This window comes from Hermetia illucens, chromosome 4, assembly GCF_905115235.1.
Source record: "Hermetia illucens chromosome 4, iHerIll2.2.curated.20191125, whole genome shotgun sequence".
In the NCBI taxonomy this organism is placed as follows: Eukaryota; Metazoa; Arthropoda; class Insecta; order Diptera; family Stratiomyidae; genus Hermetia; species Hermetia illucens.
The window spans coordinates 68,447,310-68,469,884 of record NC_051852.1 but is presented as its reverse complement, the minus strand read 5'-3'; the positions used below and the strand labels follow the sequence as shown (position 1 = coordinate 68,469,884).

Genomic DNA, 22,575 nt, shown 5'->3' with positions numbered 1-22,575 from the left:
TAATAGTACGATTTCCACCAAACTTGGTAGGATCATGCTCTATATTATAGCCTATATCACTGCAAAATTTCATGGTATTAGGATGAACTTAAGGGGGTTTCTAACCAATTACAAAAAATTGTAGTAATATACTATTATTAACTTTATTTAAACAGATATCGGCATGGAAGGTATTTCGGAGACTAGGCACCATATAGTGACAGCCCCCTGATTTTTTTCAGATTTTTCGGTTGGGTAGTTTCTGAAAATGGGTTCGTTAAAAAAATGACCACTTTTAACCCCCCGCACCCCCCCACCTTTCCAACAAATGTCAAAACTAAGATCGGCTTCGGAAAGTACTAATCGAGACCTTTAATTTGATACCCCACATGACTATATTTGATGAAAAAAAATTGTACACCCCCCCTTTGCATGTATGGGGACCCCCCTTAAATTCAAGGTAAAAGGATGTAATTCACTGTATGCGTGAGCATTCACAGTTCACACCTTTCTACCAAATTTGGTGTCAATCGCTATAACCGTCTCCGAGAAAAATGCTTGTGACGGACAGACAGACAGACAGACGGACAGACAGACAGACAGTAAACCGATTTTAATAAGGTTTTGTGTTTACACAAAACCTTAAAAAAGAATAAGGTTAGTGCAAAAATTGTGACCGCCCCACCACAGCCATCCGAAAATCCTTCCCCGTCCCCGAAAACCAAAAAAGTAAAAATTCCAGTCATTACCGGCTGCAATTTAAATGGGCCCCATTTCCTCCGATTGATTAAAGCCAGGGAATTGAAAGCATCCTTGAAAAACACGAGGGCGGATTGAACCCTCATTTTTACGGAGACGGCGGAAGAAGACGTCCAGGTCTTCTAGGCCACAACTAGGACCTCCCCTTCTTTGCGAAATCAGTCCTTAATAATCCGAGGGTTCCACAGAGAAACGGACCCCACGGACATCCTGCAGGAACTACAAGCCGATCACCCCGAGTTCAAATTCAACACGGTGGCGAACTTAGTTACCGGCAGAGACAAAGCTCTGCATAGAGAAGTCCCTACCCTCCCGATGAAATCCCAATCGGGACTATTTATCGCCACATTCGAGCCCTCTCAAGAGCTCACCGAAGTGATGAAGGTTAAATACATCCTTCATTAAAAGATCTCCTGGCAGAAAGTTATGAGCTTCGAAGAAGTGCAGTGTTATAACTGCCAAAACTTCGGGCACATTGCCCAGAACTGCACTATTGTACACAGATGTGTCAAGTGCTCGAAAACACGTGGGGAATGCACGAGGACAACGGCCGGGGGAGTACTCTGCTGCAACTGCGGTCAAGCAGGCCACCCAGCGAGTTATCGCGGGTGCCCGTCTTATAAGGAAATGGTAGCCAGGAAGGAAGTTGCCAAGCAAAGAAGAGCTAATGAAAGCTCCCGAGCCAAGCACGCAGTGAGACAACTGTCACAAAGCTTGGCCAGACGCAGCCTATCGTACGCGCAAGCTGCCTAGAACTCTTTACCAAGAGTGGCAGCACAACCTGCTCCCACCCCCACACTAAACGCCTTCCGCGAATTGGTGCAATCCCTCGCGACGGCCTCCTCCAACGAGCAGCGGCAATCCGCTGCAATAAAACCAATAATGAACCTATGGAATTAAATATCGTCACGTTTAACTCCGCGTCCCTGATCTCACACGCCCAACGTGCCACTGCCCAAATGTTGATCGACAGTCTGAAGGCGGACTTCTATTGCGTTTCAGAAACTCACCTCAATAGCAGTCATTATACGAAACCTGCTTACCTCTTCGGCTGCGGCGGCAATAGTAAGAACTACTGATGGTAGAGGGATTTTGGTAGTCTCCGTATACATCAAATACAACTCTCGAAATGAGCAACTGGAACAAGATCTTAAGATCTTGGGCAATCTCCAGTTAAAGTACAAGTACCTCATTTTCGGTAGTGACTTCAACTCCTGGGGCGATACGGCAGTCAAAGGAAATGGAGAAACCCTGCTTAAATAGATCAAAGACCCTTACTCGCCAGCCTATGGCGATTTGGTCTTACCAGATTCTCCGACAAGACCCAGTAGCCAATCAACCATTGACTACTTCCTTCTATCCGAGGAAACTTCCCTGAACTTTCAAGTGATATCTTGCATTACTCTACCAGGCATGTCTGACCACTTCGCAGTACAGCTTAAACTTTCCTCGTCCTCCCAACTGCGAAAGCGAGTGATGACCACCGTAAGATCCTTCGCCCATACTGACTGGGACAAATTCAAGGCAGACCTTGCACCAAAAAAACTCGCAACTGACCGCAATCTATCAGACATGGAGATCGACGAAGCCATCACCTTGGCCACAGATACCATTAATACTGCTACACGCTGAAACCCAAGGCTTATCAAAGTCGACGAGTTACAATATAACTCAGTCCCTCATAATATCATACTCCACATGAAAGTCAGGCAAATATGGCGTAGGAAACTCAAACGGATTTTCCACAAACACGGAAATAAACTTAATGCTGAGTATAAAGCATTGCTTTCCCGGATTAATTGTCTGAGTACAATAATTCAGCAAAGAGTGGCGAATTTCCGCAACAAAGAACTGACAAGGAAACTAGCAGATATTAAGCCCGGCCCAGATATGTTTCAGCATAACAACAGGCTAACCGGCAAACATAAGTCCCGCAATATCGCTCTTTCCAAGGACGGGGAGCACATCTGCAACAACCTGGCTATATCGTCGATTGTTGATTCAACAAGCAAGGCCTTCGTCTCTGAGAACTCCAAGAAGCTAATTAAATTCACCTCAACCAACACCTCAGTCACGACATCGGAATCGCAACATTTTCTGAGTTTACCTCAACTCATCGACTTAACCAGAAATCTCAACGGTAAAAGGTCAGCCGGGCTTGATGAAATCCCGAACTTTGTCATAAAGAACCTCCCCAGAGCCTCACTGAAGTTTTTATTAGCAGTTTTCAACAACTGTATTAATAACGACTACTTTCCATCCACGTGGAAAGTTGCAAAAATTATTGTGATTAGGAAAAAAGGAACCTCCAACGAGCCAAGCAATTTCAGGCCCATTTCCCTATGATCCAACCTTGGCAAACTGTTTGAGACAGCATGGACAATTGGGCTAGTCCAACATTGTAATCTCAACAAAGTTATCCCTGACCACCAGTTCGAATTCCGCTCTAAACACGGAACCCAACGTGCACTGAGCTACCTTCACGACACGGTCGTCTCAAGACTTAACGTCAACAATAAACCCACAATAGCATGTGTGTTAGACTTGAAAAAGGCCTTCGACTCCGTGTGGGTAAACGGACTTATATATAAATTAATCGATAATGAGTTCCCAGTCCCGATAATTAGAATTGCGTTAAGCTTCTTCGAAGATAGACACTTTTTGTCAGCGTGGGGAATAAATTCTCCGATCTCTTGTCGGTAACGTTGGGTGTACCGCAAGGATCCATTTCTGGGCCTATTTTCTACAACATCTTCACGGCTGACGTTCCGATCCCCGATAACGGCGTTGAACTGATCCAATTCGCCGATGACACACTTATCTTCGCTTCGAACCTCCACCCCAACAGGACAGCCAAAGCGGTTGAGAAATACATTGTAAATCTCTGCAGGTACTACCGTAGTTGGGGAATCAAGATTAACGCTTGAAAATGAGAATCGAGAACACTACAGTGAGCAGATCTAGTTCGATCAAATACTTGGGAGTTACCCTGCATGAACTCCTCAAGTTCAAACCCCACCTCCAGCTCGCTATCAGCATGACACGCGGTGCAGTCAGTGGCATCTACTCTCTTCTTCGCAAGACAGTAGGTCTCAGAACCAAAACCAAACTGACACTGTATAAGACCCTGATTAGATCCGTTATCTGTTACGGAGCACCAACTTGGATCTCATGCTCCAACCAAGCCATGGCCAAATGCATCTCTACCAACAGGGTAAAACCTCCCCATTGGCCACATTCTTAAGGCCCTGCCAAATCGTGAGTTCATCTCTCAGACTCAAAATCCTAACTCTTTTTGAAACCCCTTGCCTGGTAGGGGTGGATAGACGATAAGCACAGGAAACTGTAATGTGCTCATTGCATATATTAGTTAAGAATTATTTGCTAGGTTAAGCTAGGTTAAGTTAAAATAACTTAGGTTAAGTTATTTTTAACTAAGTTAAGTAAGTAAATTTCATACCTTCTCGCGCCTTTAGCGCGGGCGCAGTTTAAAAATGCCAAGTTCGATTACAAAATTGTCAAGATCAACGTATATATTATAACTAACAATATACACAGTAAAGTAGATTACAGAGAATGTCGGGTTGGCCAAACTATGTAATAGTCACCCGTTTGATAGCGTTAAGATCAATTAGCCGTTATTAAGCTAGCAATAAGTAATGATTGTCTAGTTGGAAGCCCCTATTGAATAAATAAATGAAATGAGGAAATGTGATAATAAGAAATGTTTGTTTATTTAGGATGACTACTGTCATATGATTGATTTTGATTTGATCCCATAAAACGAAAACTGAAGCATCCAGTTTTCATACATTAAATAAGTTGAAAAAAATCACCAAATTTTGCAGAAAAAAAGTTTAGCAATGCAACAAAAATTCTTTTTCTTTTTCTTCAGCCTTTGTCCCGTTCGCAAACGGGGTCGGCTCGTCGTGATCGGTTTCGCCATTTGGCTCTATCGAATGCCTGATCTGGGTGCAATCTGGAGGCTTTTAAATCCCCGTCCAGCGTATCAAGCTACCGTTGCTTAGGTTTGCCTTTTGGTCGTTTACCGTCGACTTCGATGTTCAGACCAATCTTGGCAAGTGAATTCTCGTTTGCACGAATTGCGTGACCATACCATCGAAGACGCCCCTCTCGCAACTTTTCCACGATTGGTGCAACCCCATAACGATCGCGGATATCCTCATTTCGGATGTGATCTAAACGTGTCACGCCACTAGTCCAACGTAGCATCTTCATCTCCATTACCGCAAGACGCCGTTCATTGTCTTTTATGGTCGGCCAACACTCAGAACCATAGAGAGCGACTGGACGGACGACATTGCGGTAAATTTTAGATTTGAGACGTTCGTTGATACGTCGATCACAAAGGACACCAGTTGTGGAACGCCACTTCATCCAGGTTGCGTTAATGCGTGAAGCAATTTCATAACGCAGCTCTCCATTGGCTGATAGCGTTGACCCGAGGTATTTAAATCGCTCAGTTCTGGGCAGATCACTGCCGCTGACAGTGATTGTGCCTGTTTCATGGGAATTGGTCGTCAAAAATTCAGTTTCGTTTAGATTCAATCTGAGACCGTGTTGCATGAGGCGATCATTAAATTTTTGAACAAGTTGCTCGAGATCATTTTTGCTATTAGGTGCTAGGAAAATAGCATCTGCATAAAGCAGTGTGTAGGACACTGGACGTTGGATGTCCTGTGCGACGGTGTCCATAACAAGGACAAAGAGGAGTGGTGGGAGGGCACTTCCTTGATGAACTCCAACAGAGACACGAAGCGGTTTTGATACACCCGCCATACTTCGAACTTTACTTTTCGGATCGTGGTAGAGCAATTGAACCCAGCGCACGAGTTCTTCTGGCACGAAGTGTTGTAGTTAAGCATACCAGATGGGTTCGTGTGGTACACGGTCAAACGCTTTCTCTAGATCCAGAAATGCAATGTAAAGAGGGCGATGCTTCTCACGGTGTTTCTCCATGAGTAACCGCGCAGCGTGTATTGCGTCAGTAGTTCCGCAGTTCTTGACAAATCCGGCTTGATTCACGGTTATTTCAACGATTTCGCGAACACGGTTGTCAAGAATGCGTTCAAAAATCTTCATGGTATGGGAAAGTAACCGGATCGGACGGTAATTTGAACATTCTGCTGGACTACATTTTTTTTCCATATTGGAACAGTGGTACTTTCTTGCCAGTCAGATGGTGTTCTTCCTTCCTGAACAACCCGGTTAAAGAATTCACTGAGCCACGGTGTTGGGTCCCAGCTCTTCGCATTCCAGAGCTCAGATGCGATGTCGTCAGGTCCTGTTGCTTTCCCCGATTTCATTTGTTTTATTGCCTCCTCGACTTCAGTTGCGCTGACTGGTGGAACTGCTCCAAATGTCGGCAATGATTGTGGAAGTGGAGGATGAGCAAATGCTTCAGTTGAAATCTGCTCGAAGTATTCTCGCCATCTATCCGTTGCGGCTCGACGGTTGGTAAGCAAAGTACCGTTCTTGTCATTAACACAACAGAAGTGTTCGATATCCTGTGTGCGTTCATCACGGCTTTTAGCAAGTCGATACAGATCTCTCTCGTCATTCCGAGTGTCCAGTTTATCGTAAAGATTTTTGAAATGGTTCGCTCGGGTGACAGCGACCGCTTTTTTTGCTTCCCGGTTGGCATTCTTATAAATTTGCCAATTAGCAGGCGTTTTATCGTCGAGAAATTTGTGGTAGAGGCGTTTCTTCTCACGGACCTTCATTTCAACATCATCATTCCAAAGCCAAGTATCTCGGTTGATGTACCGCTTACCCGGCTTGGTGACCCCGAGGCCGCTTTATGGATCGTGTCTTTCATTTGGTTCCATGATTCTTCCACATTCGTAATGGTTGGCAATCGTATGAGTGAGACCGTTTCTTCTCACCAAATCGCCACCATTTAATGCGCGGCGGGCCAGTGCGTTCCTCACGCTGTTTTATCGGTGGCTTAATTCGCAGGACGGCAATCAACGGCCGATGTTGAGGTGCGATGGTCTCATAGGGAACGACTTTGCAATCAGTAACAGTGGTAAAATGTTGACGTCTTATGAGAATATAGTCGATTTGCATTTTACTGTTCCCACTATAAAATGTGGGAAGATGAGACAATCGTTTGATGAACCATGTATTCATAAGTACAAGGTCATGGGTGTCCGCAAAATCGATTATACGCTCGCCACCTTCATTGCGCGCTCCGAACCCCTTTCCCCCATGGCACCTGTTACCGTCTGTCTTTTCACCCACATGACCATTAAGGTCGCCGGCAATGATTATGTAATCGTTAGCAGGCACGTGACAAGTCTTTTCATCGAGAAGTTGCCAGAAGGCATCTTTCTCGGCATCAGGTCGACCTGTCTGTGGTGCATACGCGGTAAAGAAGTGAATAGTGCGATCAGCTGATATAATGGTGAGCTTCATCAGCCGATCATCAAATCGTTCGACTTCTTTAATGGCATCACGGAAACCCTCTGAGATGGCAATGCCAACACCATATTGAGTGTGTGGGTTACCAAAATAGAGAAGTTTGTAGCCATTTTTACCGCGTTCGCGTTCAATGTCGCAGCTTTTGGAACCAGACCATCGGGTTTCTTGCAGAGCGCAGATGTCAATGCACCTTTTCCGAAGGGCTCTTGCGAGTTCCTCCGTCTTTCTAATTAGGGTACCAACATTTAGCGTGCAGACACGTATTTGTTTTGTTCGTTGTGTGCGGACTAACTTGCTTACGTCCTGACGCCGTCCATGCCTCAAGAACCCTTGCCCATTTCTCAACAGGACGTCCTGCCGCGTCGACTGAGGTGGACGCCCTGGCTTGTGACTCAATCCGATCATCATGTTTGTAACGACATTCTATGCATTTTCTTGGTCGACCTGTCGCGGGGCCTGTCACCAAGAGAGATCAGGTAGGATTTAGCATAGTAGAATAACTCCAACTATACTCTATTTCCGATTCCGTAGCCTACACAATGACGAAATCTATGAGCGATACCATGACCGTCCGGTTGTGGATAAAATCCGGCTCAGTAGGTTACGGTGGGCGGGTCACTGAATTCGTATGGATGAGGATGATCCCGCTCGGAAAGTCTATAAGGGCAATATCTATGGTAGAAAAAGAAGACGAGGCAGACCCTGCCTAAGATGGAGCGATGGCGTGGGTCAGGACGTCAGACAGCTTTTAGGGATATCGAATTGGTGGACCTCGGCGCAAAACCGGGATGTCTGGAGTTCCTTATTAAGGCATGCCTAGACCGGATACCGGTTATTGCGCCGTTGATGATGATGATACTCTATTTATATCTTTCCCTGATCTCAGCATTTTATTTCTGTTTTACTGAGGATAGTACAGAGTACGTTGTCTCAAACCCTCCTCCTTTACCTGCTTGGGACAAGCATACTATGTTAATAGCAATGCAACAAAAATTGATCTTGTAATATTTTTAAATAATCGTAAATTGCGAATCGTGTTTTTAAGGTTTTGGGTGAAACAAAACTTTATTAAAATCGATTCAATGTCTGCCGGGTGTACATCTATCTGTCTGTCCCTAACATCCAATTTAGTCCAAAACGGTTGAACCGATTGTTACGAAATTTGGTCTGAACATGTGGTCTATGTGTCCCTTTACATGCAACCAGTGGTGATATTTTGTGTTGTTTCAAGGGGGCCCCCAATACATGCGAACGGTAGTTGCAATATTTTTTCACAAAATGTGGTGACGTGGAGTATCAAATGGAAGGGTTTGATTAGTACTTTTCAAAACTGATGTTATTTCTGACATTAGGTGAAACATAGTGGAATGAGGGCTCAAAATGTGTGCCCCAAAAAGAGAAACAGGTCTCTTTGTTAGAACCTAACTAACTGAAAAATCTGAAAATACAGTGATGTACCTCTCAAAAGACAGCCCGTTCCGACATCCCCACAAATAAAGCTAATAATAGTACATTACCATATTTTGGAAATTTCCCCAGAAACCCCTTAAGTTTATACTAGAAGTACCGAATGGCGTTAATTTAGGCAATAATATAGGACATAACTTTTAAAGGTTGAACGCAATGTAACTAATATTAACAAAGTTATTGAAAGTGAAAGTATTGCATTTCACGTAAATTTATTGCATTTTAGGACGTAAATGACGTCATCATATGTATAAAATGAACTTGTATGAACGGCGGAGTCCTTGAAGACACTTTTGCTTTTACTTTTAAGCTTTTTTTAGTTATTTGAATATCAATAACTGTAGACACGCCTGTGTATGTATGTTGCTCAAATAAAATGAACACAAAACCTCTATACCTGAAGCACCGAGCTTCCAGCATCCCGACTTGTTTTCCTTTAAGTGAAACTCCGTCATACTATACACACAGCATGCTGGTGCCAAGCCCAGGCAAAGAAGGAGAGTTTGAGGTAACGTACTTTGTACAATCCTCAGTAAAACAAAAATGAAGAGCTGAGATCAGGAAAGGAGATAAATAAAGTATAGTTAGTTACTCCACTATGCTAAATCCTGCCTGATCTCTCTTGATGACATGTCACGCGAAAAAATGCTAGGGCGTTTCCTCAGTCGACGAGGCAGGACGGGCCCGGGTCCTGTTGAGAAATCGGCTAGTGTTCTTGTAATTAGTCCGACCAAAAAAATACACACCTACACGCAAAATATTGACACCCCAACTGGAAAGACCGAGGAACTCTCAAGAACCCTTCGCAAGAGGCGCATTGATATCTTCGTTCTACAAGAAACCCAATGGTCTGGTGCCAAAAGCTGCGACAGTGAACGTGAACGTGGTAAAAATGGCCGTGAACTTCTCTGTTTTGGAAGCCCACACACTCAATACGGTGTTGGAAGTAGCACCTCAGAAGGTTTCCGTGACGTCATTAAAGAAGTCGAACGATTTGGTGACCGACTGATGAAACTCACTATTATATCGGCTAATCGCACTATTCACTTCTTCACCGCGTACGCACCACAGACCTGGTCCCGAAAAGGTTGCCTTCTGGCAACTTCTGGATGAAAAGACCTATAATGTGCCCGCTGACGACTATATCATCATTGGAAGCGACCTGTGGGTGAAAAGGCAGAAGGCAACAGATATCATAGAGGGAAAGGATTTAGAGCGCGCAATGAGGGTCGCGAGCATATAGTCGATTTTGCGGATATCTATATTAAACCATTGTCCCATCTTCCTACATTTTATAGTGGGAAAGGTAAAACGCAAATCGACTATATCCTGATAAGATGTCGACATTTTACCACTGTCATTGATTGCATGTTGTTTGAATAAAGATCCGTGAAAACAAACGCCTCTACCACCAGTACCACCAGTATCTCATATTTCCCCACAAATAACTAGAACTCAGTTTCGAGCCCGAAGTTGAGCAAAACTTTTTTTTATAAACATCCTAAATCTAGGTTTTGTTCGTATGGTGCTGCGTGTAACTTGCGCTGACACTCGTTCTCGAGTACAGATTACGACCCAACGTTTGAATACCACTCAAAGCGAAAATAAATTAGAAATTAGATCGCAATTTTGCAGTTTTCATAGTTATTTGAAGTAAAAGACAGTGTTTTCTGTCAACAAACGACAGCTATTAAGGGCCATAAATACTGTGTTCAAAATTACAAAAAAAAAACAATGAAAAAAATAAACTAGAAGGTCAACTGAAAAAAAGAAAGAACATTTAACCTCTGCCCAACCGCGTTTCTACAGCAACCTAGAGCAATTGGACATTCAGCCTACGTAATGGTGCGAAAAGGCTAATAGTTCGAAAAATCTTGATACCAAGGCAAACAAGAAGCAAACTTAATGAGTTTGATGGCAATAATGAAGCGTCTGCTGCATCTACTTCTTCGTCAGTTAAGGCTACTGCGAAACAAACTGGGATTGATTGCTATGTGACCATTATCAAAAGGCGTCGCCACTTGGGGAAAAACAATTTCCACCTTGTTCCCATCAACAAGGGAAAGATAGACGAGACGAAAATACAAATCTATTCTGAGGAAGAATTTTGAAAGATAACTAAGCATTTCACTGCTGGAAAACGGCAGTACTACACTTACCAGCTAAAGAGCTGCAAAGGCGCCTGCGTTGTGATCAGAGCATTGAACCCAATGAACTAAAAGACAAACTTCCTGAAATAGGATATGCAATGAAATAAGTCAGCGTGATAATGAATCGGAACAGAATACCGCAACCCTTATTCAAAGTTGAGTTTAAAAACAAAAATTGGGAAAAAGAGAAGTTCACCCGATATACAATTTTCGTTACCTCTTGCACAGGAGAGTCACTGTAACCACGTAAAAGCAATTGTCCTGTTCAGTGCATGAACTGCAAAGAATTCCGCCACATCAAGTGATATTGTACACTTTCTAGAGTGAGTGTAATATGCAGGGAATTCCATAAAACAGTTCTATGCAGCAAAAATAAAACAGATGCTACAGCCAGAAAATGCAGCAACTGTCAAATATAGAGGATGTGAATTGTATAAAGCCCTGAAGCAAAACACGCTGCCTATTCAAAGACGGGAGCAACAATAAATTAACTCTGTGCCCAAAACACAAACTCTGGCTAGCTCCGTTAACTTACCAGCCCCATCTATTCGTCCTGGATTGCGATTTGCTGATGTATTGAAAAACCAAGGCTAAGACAGTCGTTGACAGTTCACATGAAGAACTATCTTCGATTATTGCTGCACTGCCTAAAGATCTGAACAGTTCATGAACACTATCAGCACCATGATTCAGGAACTAATAATACAAAATATGATGTTGCAGATTCTTTCAAATACTTTTGTTTGATTCTTTTCAAACACAGAGCTGAAGTTATCCTCTTCGTGAAAACTTATGACATTGATCTGTTTCTAAAATCGTAAATTCACTTCACAGTAAAAAAAAGTTCAATGTTCCCGGCTATATTTTTTTTTTTTATGATGCTAAACACACTGGAGGTGTCCGGATAGCTGAGTGGTTAGAGCGCAAGGCTGTCGTACGGAAGGTCGCGGTTCAAATCTCGCTGGTGGCAGAGGGATTTGTATCGTGATTTGACGTCGGATACCAGTCGACTCAGCTGTGAATGAGTACCTGAGTCAAATCAGGGTAATAATCTCGGGCGAGCGCAATGCTGACCACATTGTCTCCTACAGTCTACTGTAGTGTACCGTTACGGTCTTGAATGAAGTGCTCTAACACACTTCAAGGCCCTGATCCAATATGGATTGTTGTGCCAACGATTATTATTATTATTATTATTAAACACACTGGAGCGAAAGCCAGCACAACAATTTTTGATTAAACGCCAGCTGGAAGTAACCAAAACGGGTTTCATTCAAGCAAACTCGCTATGCCTGCAGATGTTGTTAGGAGAACTTGTCATATCATCGGTTTATTGCTCAGGCATCATAAAATAACACGGGAATGACTTACTCAATTTTTCAAGACTTTAGGGAGCAAATTCATCACCGCTGGAGATTTCATTGCGAAGCAGACTCTGATCCCAGTGAGTCTGCTTCGCAATGAAATCTCTACTCTCTCCTAAAAGTAAAGAACTGTATGAGGCAGTCCTAGACGGCAAACTTAATCGCATATCAGAAGGTCAGCCTATTTCCTGGCCGACTGATATGAACAAAATTCAAGACCTAATCGATTTTAAGGTCTCAAAAAAGAATCCCACGCCAATGTACAATAGCGCAAACAATTTACGAGCTATCGTCAGACCACTCTCCCGTAATTATCACGGTGCAAAATAAGCTAACGCTCAAAAACTCTCAGCCTGGACTGACGAACAAATTCACCAATTTGCGAACATTCAGAAAGGATATCAACAATAGTGTTTCGTTGGAAGTTCGATTAAGGAGTAAATCCGACATCTATGAAGTGCTTGAGGGTTTCAACAAAATATTGCTGGAAGCTGCCTCTATAGCAACACTGAATATTTTGAGGAGAGTCGAATTCAAAGAATTCTATTCGTCGACAATTTTAAAGACTTTACGGGATAAAAGAAGAGCAAAAAGAGAATGGCAACTACATGGGTCTCCCTACGCAAGAAGCAGACCCAATGAAACCACAAAACAGCTTAAATTGGCGCTTATGGAGGATCAGGTGTCTAACCATTCCTGAGCGGGCTGTCTGCTTCTGAATCCAGTGATTATTCGTTGTGGAAAGCAACTAAAAAATTTGATAGGCCAACATTCGGAGAGTCCCCGATAAGAACAATCGCAGGAAATTTGACTAGAAGTAATGAGGACAAGGCGAAGGCATTCGCAGCCCACTTGGAATAATTATTTCAAACAATCCATTTACAAATGACAATTGAGCTTTCAAGTGAGCACCAGGCTAAGCCACCTGCAAACTTCGCTGAAATATGTTGAAGGCATCACTAATAGAAAAGTCAACCCTAGCAGGGCTCCAGAGTATGATTTAATTATTTTATTCATGTTGAAACAGTTGCCAGTAAAAGACCTGTGATATATCTTCAATGCAATCTTGAGAATTGGACATTTCCCAAGTTGTTGAAAGAATGCAATCACAACAATGATTCCAAAACCTGGAAAAGATGCCACGCAAATCAAATCGTATAGAGCGATAAGCCTTCCTCCGACAATATCGAAAGTATTCCAAAAACTAGTGCTCCAGAAGCAATTGCCAATCCTAGCAGACCACAACGTTATACCTGATCAGCAATTCGGATTTGGAAAACAGCACACTACATTAGAACAAGTCCACCGGATTATATCAGAAATAAATAACCTCTCGAAGGTAGAAGATATTATACAGCAGTATTTCTAGATGTGATCCAAGAATCCGACAAGGTTTGGCACGCAGGTTTTATTATCAATCATAATATAATAATAATAATTGTAATCTGATAATATCGTATCTAACGAAGCAGAAATTCCAAGTAAAATTCAAGGATCTTTCCAGTGAAGGACATAAGATCAGAGCAGCAGTCCTTCAACACAGTGTACTCGGTCTTGTACTGTATCTTATCTCGACGGTCGATACTGACGGTACCGCAGTCTTAAGCTCACACGCAGATCCAAAACTGGCTTCTTGGCAACTGGAATAACATTTAAAGGAAGTAGAAAGCTGACTTCAGATGTGGAGGAAGAAAGTTGACGATGCAGATCTCTCTCGCCATGGCGATTGTCCAGTTTATCGTAAAGATTTTGGTAATGGTCCCCTCGGGTGACAGCGACTACTTTCTTTGCTTCCCGGTTGGCATTCTTATAAATTTGCCAATTGGCCAGCGTCTTATCGCGAAGAAACTTGTGGTAGAAGTGTTTCTTTTCACGGACTTTCATTTCAACATCATCATTCCGAAGCCAAGTATCTCGGTTGATGTACCGCTTACCCGGCTTGGTGACGCCGAGGATTGCAGAGGCCGCTTTGTGCATCGTGTCTTTCATTTGGTTCCACGATTCTTCCACATTCGTAATGGTCGGTAATCGTGTGAGCGAGATAATTTCTTCTTTTTTCTCAGGAAATAAATACTTTTTTACTGAAAACGAATTACTCTGCTACACGGGGTGCGGACGAAATTTGTATTTTTTAAATGCCGAATCAGTTTTTATTGCTCATATACCGAGAGAGTTTGTTTTTCATTATAAAATAAGCCAAAAAAAACACATAACTGAAGAAATAACGGCAACAACCTTATCCTTTACTTGGCACCCCCGAAAGGCTCACGCTTACAATATTCACAATTAATGGCGGTTCTATCTACACAGAGCAAGGCAATAGAAAGTGCTTTACGATAAATAATATAAGTTAATGTCGTCTGGCTTTTACAAACAAAACCTTATAAAAATCGGTTCAATGTCTATCTGTCACAGGCACTTTTGTCAGAAGCGGCTATACCCATTGATATGAAAGTAATAATTTCTTTAACGGATCCGTTCTCAGAAACAACCCAAACGAAAAATCTGGAAAAAAATCAAGAAGCTTGCTCTATACGGTGTCTAGGACTCCAAATACTATAAATACAAATATTCTCAAAACTAACTCAAATTAGTTTAATAATAGTGACGAGACATATTATTTCTCACCAAGGTGATCTTCCGCGCATTACTAGTTGAACCCCAGTCGTCATGGATGTCTGAGTTCGCCTTGTGTTTGTGTCGCTGCTTTGAGCTGATAATGAAATTGAAGCAGTCTCATTGAAGAAGTGGTGGAAAAAAAAAAGAATAATGGCAAAAAGACTGTAGGGATACCTTATACTCTACTGAGGAGTGAACAGAAAACACCTTATCTTGGGGGTGTTTTTTTGACAAATTCTTTAGATTTGATTTCTTCGCCAAACTTCACTTCTCCCGAAAGTAAAAATTATGACTTTGATACTTTTTGAAAAGTTTAGCCGTCCTTGTTGGTTGATATTCGATATGAATAGCTTCTTCTTCAGAGCCCTTCGCTAACTTCGACGCCGGATATCATTGCGAGCTCTTGTGAGTTTCTTACTTCATTGGTAGCTGAATCTTGCCTAACGTTTTTTAAAAGAGCGTATTTCCACAATGAGGCCATATAAAGGCGCTTCAGTCTGCCAGCACCCGATCAATTTTCTACTTTTGTTGAAAGCTTAAGCTTGCCAATAATACTTTTTAGGGTTTTGTGTAAAAGAAAACCTTATTAAAATCGAGTCACTGTCTGTCTGTCACACACACTTTTCTCCGAAATGGCTAAACCGATCCGAACTTAATTTGGTGGACACATGGAAACTATCAAATACCACGCATACAGTGAGTGATATATGATATATGTATTTGCGTCTAGTTTGAAGGGCGGCTCCACATACATGTAAAAGAGCGATGTACAATTTTTTTTCATCGAATATAGTCATGGGGGGTAGGAAAATGTCTCAATTAGTACTTTCCGTTAGGGCCAATGGTATAGCAGTTCAAACTTAGCAATTTCGCCAGAATTTATTGCTTCCAAAGCCATCAAATAAGTTACTGACGTCATAATGAACGTGAAATATTAAAGTCGCATTTATGGAGATTCTACTTCTCCCCAGCCTTTTTTAAGGTTTTATGTAAAACACTTATGTGAAATCTAAGCCTGGATCTAATCAAATAAACTTACTAATAGCATATTACCAACTTTTAGAAATTAACTGAAAACTTCCCTTAATTTCATTTTAGGAGTACTAAATTAAATGGACCGGCATAGATGGCAGTATCGTGTATACCCATGCCAAGTTTCATGAAATAGTTGGATTTGTGTCAAAGTTATAGCAGTTTAAACTTATCAATTTCGTGCGAATTTACAGCATCCTAAGCCAAACAAATAAGATGCTGACGTCATAATTAACGAGACTAATTGATATTCGAGCGAAATATTAAAATTCCATTCATGAAGAATCCACTTCTCCCCAGCCCCTTTTAAGGTTTTGTGTAAAGCAAAAGTTTATTAAAATCGGTTTACTGTCTGTCTGTCTGTCTGTTTGTCCGTCAGACGCATTTTTTCTCGGAGACTATAGCAACGATTGATACCAAATTTGGTGGAAAGGTGGGAACTGTAAGGGCTCACGCATACAGTGAGCTACATCCTTTTACGTTAAATTTAAGGGAAGTTCCCCATACATGCAAAAGGGGGGTGTAATTTTTTTTTAACAAATATAGTCATGTGGGATATCAAATGAAAGGTCTCGATTAGTACTTTCCAAAGCTTTTCTTAGTTTTGACACTTGTGAGAAAGGCCGGGAGCGCGGGGGGTCGAAGGTGATTATTTATTTAACGGGGACATTCTTAGAAACTTCCCAACCGTAAAATCTGAAAAAAATCAAGAGGCTGCCACTATGTGGTGGCTAGGCGCGGAAATACCTCCCATACCAATATCCCTTCAAATAAAGCCAATAATAGTATATTACTACAATTTTTAGTAATTGGCTGTAGGACCCCCCTTAAGTGCATCCTAGCAACAAGGTCAAATTTGTCATTTCTTTGAATATTCAAGATTTTGAATGTCAATATCACCCCAAAATTGAATACTCAAATCTCTTTGTAAAAGAAAAACACAAAACCTTTCATACCTGAAGCGTCCAGCTTCCGGTTTCCCGACTTGGTTTAATTGGATTATGGATGGATCAAGTATTAAAGCAATTTCACCCAGACATTTTCCTACTTTATGAAATTTAGGAACAATTCATCGCGCCCCGACACTGTTCTCACACACTTTTGTCCAACCCAAATGGCACAAGAGGAATATCTAATATGAGACATCTAATAATATGACATATTTTTAAGATTTTGATGAAGAAGAAACCTTATTAAATTCGGTTTATTGCCTGTCTGTCGCGAGTACAATGGGTCAACACGACCTGAGTGCTCCGAAGCTGTAGCCTCTCCCCCACTACACATGCCTGTCTGTCTAACAGTCACATCCACTTCCTATTGTTACGAAATTCGGTGGAAAGATGAAAACTCTGAATCCCCTTGCAGGCAGAGAGTGACATAGTTGCACGTTGAGTTTTAGAGAGGAGAGGGTGAATGTATATTCAAAAGAGGGGTATACATTTTTTTCACCGAATATAGTCATCTAAGGTTTCAAATAGAAGCCCTATTAATACAAGGACCCGTTCTCAGAAAATACTGAAGCGGAAAATCTGAAAAAAATTGTGGTTTGTGCATTGGTATCTAGGCCTTAAAGTAATCTCCGTTACGAAATCTGCTCAACAAAAATCTTTCATCAACTTCCGGTTTCCCGATCTGTTTTTTAAACTTTGTATTCATAATTAAAAACTTTGTTTCTTAATTATGAATACGAAAAATTTGACTAATTTCTGGAAACCACTTTATAAAGGGATGAAATAAAGCAGATAAATGTTTAATGTAAGCTGGACCTTTTATTTTGCCGCTCCTACCTAGAAAATTTGGAGTGAAAATGGCCAAAACTCTCTATAAAATGTTCTTCCAACCTTTACAAACCAGACCGCCCGCTTCCTCTCATAAGAGTTCCAAGTTCGAACCTAAAAGAAGAAAACACGAAAAGAAAACAGAAGGCAGTCTCCAAATTTCGCTACAGGTAATTCAGCCCATTTTTGGAATGTCCCTAAATTGTTTCAAGAGGTAACTATTGCAAGTGTCCGAGTGCGCAAAACCTACACAATCAATTACCGCCAATAAAATGAATATTTGATTTATGATAGAAAGTTGAAATTTTGTTGAGAATCCTAATAACTACCTGTAGTATTAAAAATATATATACATACATACATATGTATTCGCAGGCTAGTCACACGTTATGTCGTTGGTTCTACATATGCATGTATATAAACTCATTTACATAACACTGAACTCATTGAATCAATTAGTTTTCATATTTATTCGATTTCAGTCACAGTTTCCTCGGTTTCCACACCCGAACTACAGAAACTAGCTGATAGTTGTTCCGATAGCTTTCCTCAAACGAATCTATCAATTTAGACACAATTGTCGCGACAATACCGAAATAAACAAACTGACCGAAACCGCCTTAAAATAGATACTAAACTTATTTGCTCCGAGAGAAAACGGTGGCCATACGATGAAAAATAAGAGCATTTCGTATCAACATGATGTGCTATAAAAGATGGCTTTCCACCGGATTATTTCTATGTAATGTACTAGGAGCGATCTGCCTGGAGATCAGTTGATTGCCGATTATCGCGAATAGAAAATATGCAAGTAAGATACAACGCCACTCGGAAATTATTCATAGGGAGACTGAATCCTGGACACTAAGCCATGCATTATATTTACACATATAGGTAATATACATTCACATGTATATGTGGACATTGGGCTTATGCAAAATGAAATTTGATTCGAGCAAAGCTAGCCACAGCTAGCACGCACAGTCTATTGCACCCCACACCGTAAAGAAGGTGTAGTCCGTACAGCTTCAAATAGATTTGGTCATGCGCATAAGCCAAAGGCATGATATCAGCTACATTTGGCGAGGGAAAGTGTGTGATAATGCACATTTTTTTCAATTAAACCAACTAGGATATTCGAGGAATATTCATTTGGTTTTATTAAGGAAAGTTACTTTGTATTCCTACGATATCAAAACCGACGCACTGCCGTAAGTAATTTACTCAGCCATGCTCGAATCTGTTGCCATAAACTCCTTGATGGATTAGTGGAGGTAATTAAAATCTATGATAATGGCAATGGGAGCTTTCCATTCAAATTTCAATTCCTCAGGAATTTTCGAGGCTATAAAATTACAAAGTGGGCATCTGGAAGCAGATCACAAACCCGTTGAGTATGAAAGGTTTTGTGATTTCTTTATGTAAAAATTTTGAGAATTTCTGACCCCTCTATAACTTGGCTAATTTTAGCAGAGTTCTCACTTAAATTTCTAGAAGCTAATAATATCTATGGTAGAAAAAAAAGACGAGGCAGACCCTGCCTGAGACGGAGCGATGGCGTAGGTCAGGATGCCAGACAACTTTTAGGGATATCGAATTGGTGGATCTCGCCGCAAAACCGGGAAGTCTGGAGTTCCTTATTAAGGCAGGCCTAGACCAGATACCGGTTGTTGCGCCGTTGATGATGATGAATAATATACTATTATTATTCTTATTTAAACTCCGCCTTCAACGGTCTCAAGCGCGTTTTAGAGAGGACTATAAAATTACAAACTGGGAATCTGAAAGCAGATCAGAAACGCTTTGGGTATGAAAGGTTTTGTAATTTCCTTATGTAAAAGTTTTGGGAATTTGTCACGTCTCTATAACTTGGCTAATTATAGCTTCTGAGTTCTGAGGTAAATTTCTAAAAACTAATAATGTGCTACTATTATTCGTATTTGAACTCTGCCTTAAACGGTCTCAAGCCCACTTTAGAGAGGAGGATGAAAGGGGGTCACTGCAGTCAGATCCTTTCAGGACATATTTGAGGTATACCTACCCGATTTAATAGTATTTGCTGTTAGACCGGAAAATGATTGCTCCACGAAACGCTTGGAAATTCAAAGTATATATTCACTCTTTGTTGCACACTAGCAACCTGCAAATCTTGAATCTTATTTATGTTTTGGAACAGATTTTTTCGGCTATGGCCTTTGCATCCGTCAGTCAATCATATCTGCATTCTAAAACGTACGAATGCCCCCAGAATGTGTGCCTTGACCAACTTCAAAGAGAACGTCAGTGATACAGATTGGAGATTCTGAGATTAAGCAACGTAAGTCGATGGAAGTCAATGAAGTACTGGTTTTCTTCTTGTAGGACTGTATTTATTGTACTCTCTCAAATTCCGGAAGTATGCGTGGACCTGATGTTGCATTAGCACGTGTTGCTTCCTCATAGCGTCTCTTCATATCTTGTGAATCAATATCAGGCGGAATATTAACTGCGTGATCCCGGCGCAAAATGAGGAAATCTCAATAGTATAGTGCTAGGCACCAACGAAGAAACCGATGAAGAAGAAAAAGGGGCTTTTTGTGAGAAGTGAAATACAGGAGAGCTTCCCTTTAGGTAACATTGCAATCATGATGGATTATTTGAATGTGAAGGTGCTCAACATTTTTGTCAGAGCTGCTACTTTCACTTAACTGAGAACATAAGATCTTTCCAAGTTGTTGGAAAAAGGGGGTGATGGTTAAGATTCCGAAAAAGAGGACCTGTCTTAAACGCAATAATTAGGGAAGCATTATTGCACTGCTTGCGGATCATTTTGGAGTATTATGCGGAGTTCAGATCTCTGCTTTATCTTTTCTTCATCGATTTCGAGAAAGTTTTCGATAGGGTAAACAGGGAGTGAATTTGAAGTGCCTTGGGCGGCGGGGGCATTCTGAAGAAGCTAATAATGATTTATTTCAGAAGAATTGTTATCTTCTTTGATACGCTTCATGCCACCCTGTCCGGAGGACTTGAAGAGGTTCAATCGACTATGATATCTTCTCTCAAATACCTCGACTACAGTGATCACTTAGCTCGAGTTTTGGACCTCGGCTTTTGATAGTGAAGCAAGCAGAGTCTGACTGAAGATAAATATGAATAAAACCAAGGTTACCATTTTGAAGAATTATCGCACTCTTCCTATCTTGGTTAGTGAGCAGAGCATCGAAAACGTCGTTCAACTCATATATCCTTCAAGCGTTGCTTCTGCTGACAACGGCAATGAGCTCGACGTTATTCAACGCATTAGCCCTGAGTTGAATCTCGCGCTTACGTGACAAGTGGCCTCTGTCTTCCTGGCTGGGTGGCCCACGACATAGTGACTCCACCCCAACCTAAATATTTGCCCCCTGTCGCTTCAAATACATGTAAGTTCGAAAGTATAAGAACTATATTCATAATCCTAAAGCAAAATAAGTATTTTTTTCTTCATATAATTTTGAAAATATAAAAACTATATTCATAATGCTAAAGCCATATAAGTATGCTTTTCTCCATGTAAATTAATTATTAATTAATTAATTATTTTCTTTTACGTTTAGTTACGTGATAATAGTTTTTGCGTGCAAATTTGCTTGTTTTCTTTTGCGCTTGTTAGATACATTATGCAAAAATCAATTAATTCGTGTGTCAATAAAACGAGTTCTAACAAGTCCGTTTAGCGTAAACGGGCCTCCTTCAACAATAAGTAAACAGTTTTTCTTTTGTTTATAAACCCCGTATTTAATCATTCAACATTTTAGAAGACCTTAGAACATCAAAACCGACTGATAAATTAGGACGCACGAAAATACACATCTTTCGATTAGTGGGTTTCATATTTGTGGTACGAGTAGATTGAATTTTGATTATTTGTTTCTTCGTCTTCAAATATATTCTTTATATTTACTTGGTTTCAAATTTCTCAACTAGATACATATAATGTTCATTTGGTTATAATTTCTTAGATCTTTATTCTGTTCTTCGGCGTAGTTTACAACAAGGTAAATGCTACAATTTCGACAATTGTGTGCAATGCAAGTTCCAATGTAATCAAGGTTCAAGGTGAGCGAAAGTTAAAATAAAACAAGTCGGGAAATCGGAAGCTGGGCGCTTCAGGTATGAAAGGTTTTGTTTGTTTCTTGTGTGAGTATATTTGAGTGTAGAACTATCCCATTTGTACGTAGCCCGTTAAGAATATGCATATAGCATATCAGATTGAGTACCTCGGGTTGTAAATTTACACGGTAAGGCAACTTTGAGCTACTGTAATTTTGTTATTAATAGTATGATTTTGATGAGTCTTGGAGATAATATGCTTCATATTATATTTTATAATACTACTATATATAATACTAACTCTGACATAAACTTAAGGGGGGTTTTACTCAATTTTCCCAAAAATACGGTAATATACTATTATTAACTTAATTTGAACAGACGTCGATATGGGGAGTATTTTGGGGCCTGGGTACCGTATAGAGGCAGCTTCATGATTTTTTTCAGATTTTTCGGTTGAGTAGTTTCTGAGAATGGCTCCGTTAAAGAAATCATCACTTTGCACCCCTCCCACTCCCCGGCTTTTTAACAAATCTCGAAACTAAGACCGACTTCGAAAATGACTAACCGAGACCTTTCATTTGATACCCCACATGACTATATTTGGTGAAAAAAAATTTTACACACCCCTTTTACATGTATGGGGTGCCCCGCTAAATCTCAACGTAGGAGGATATTACTCACTGCATGTCTGGGGGTCCACAGTTCCCACCTTCTCACCAAATTTCGTGTCAATCGGTGTAGCCGTTTCTGAGAAAAATGCCTGTGACAGACAGACAGACAGACAAACAGACAGACAGACGAACAGACAGACAGACAGACGGACAGACCTGTGAGGAGTGGCCAGATCTCCCATCAGGCGCGACCCCAGCTGGCGGATAGGGGCACACCTATTGATGTGTAAAAATGTGT

At 41.0% G+C, this 22,575-nt stretch overlaps 1 protein-coding gene across 4 annotated transcripts in view; it reads right to left on the bottom strand.

Moving 5' to 3' along the window:
- LOC119655342 overlaps positions 1–18,379 on the bottom strand; it is a 600,578-nt gene extending 582,199 nt beyond the window's left edge. For 2 of the 4 annotated variants that reach the window (XM_038061191.1, XM_038061189.1), the window contains exon 1: positions 17,954–18,379. The gene's annotated coding sequence lies outside the window, so the exon portion shown is untranslated. Of the gene's footprint in view, positions 1–17,921 lie in introns of all 4 variants that reach the window. The other 2 variants (XM_038061190.1, XM_038061188.1) reach the window with 2 other exon arrangements.
- Between the last annotated feature and the right edge of the window lie 4,196 nt (positions 18,380–22,575).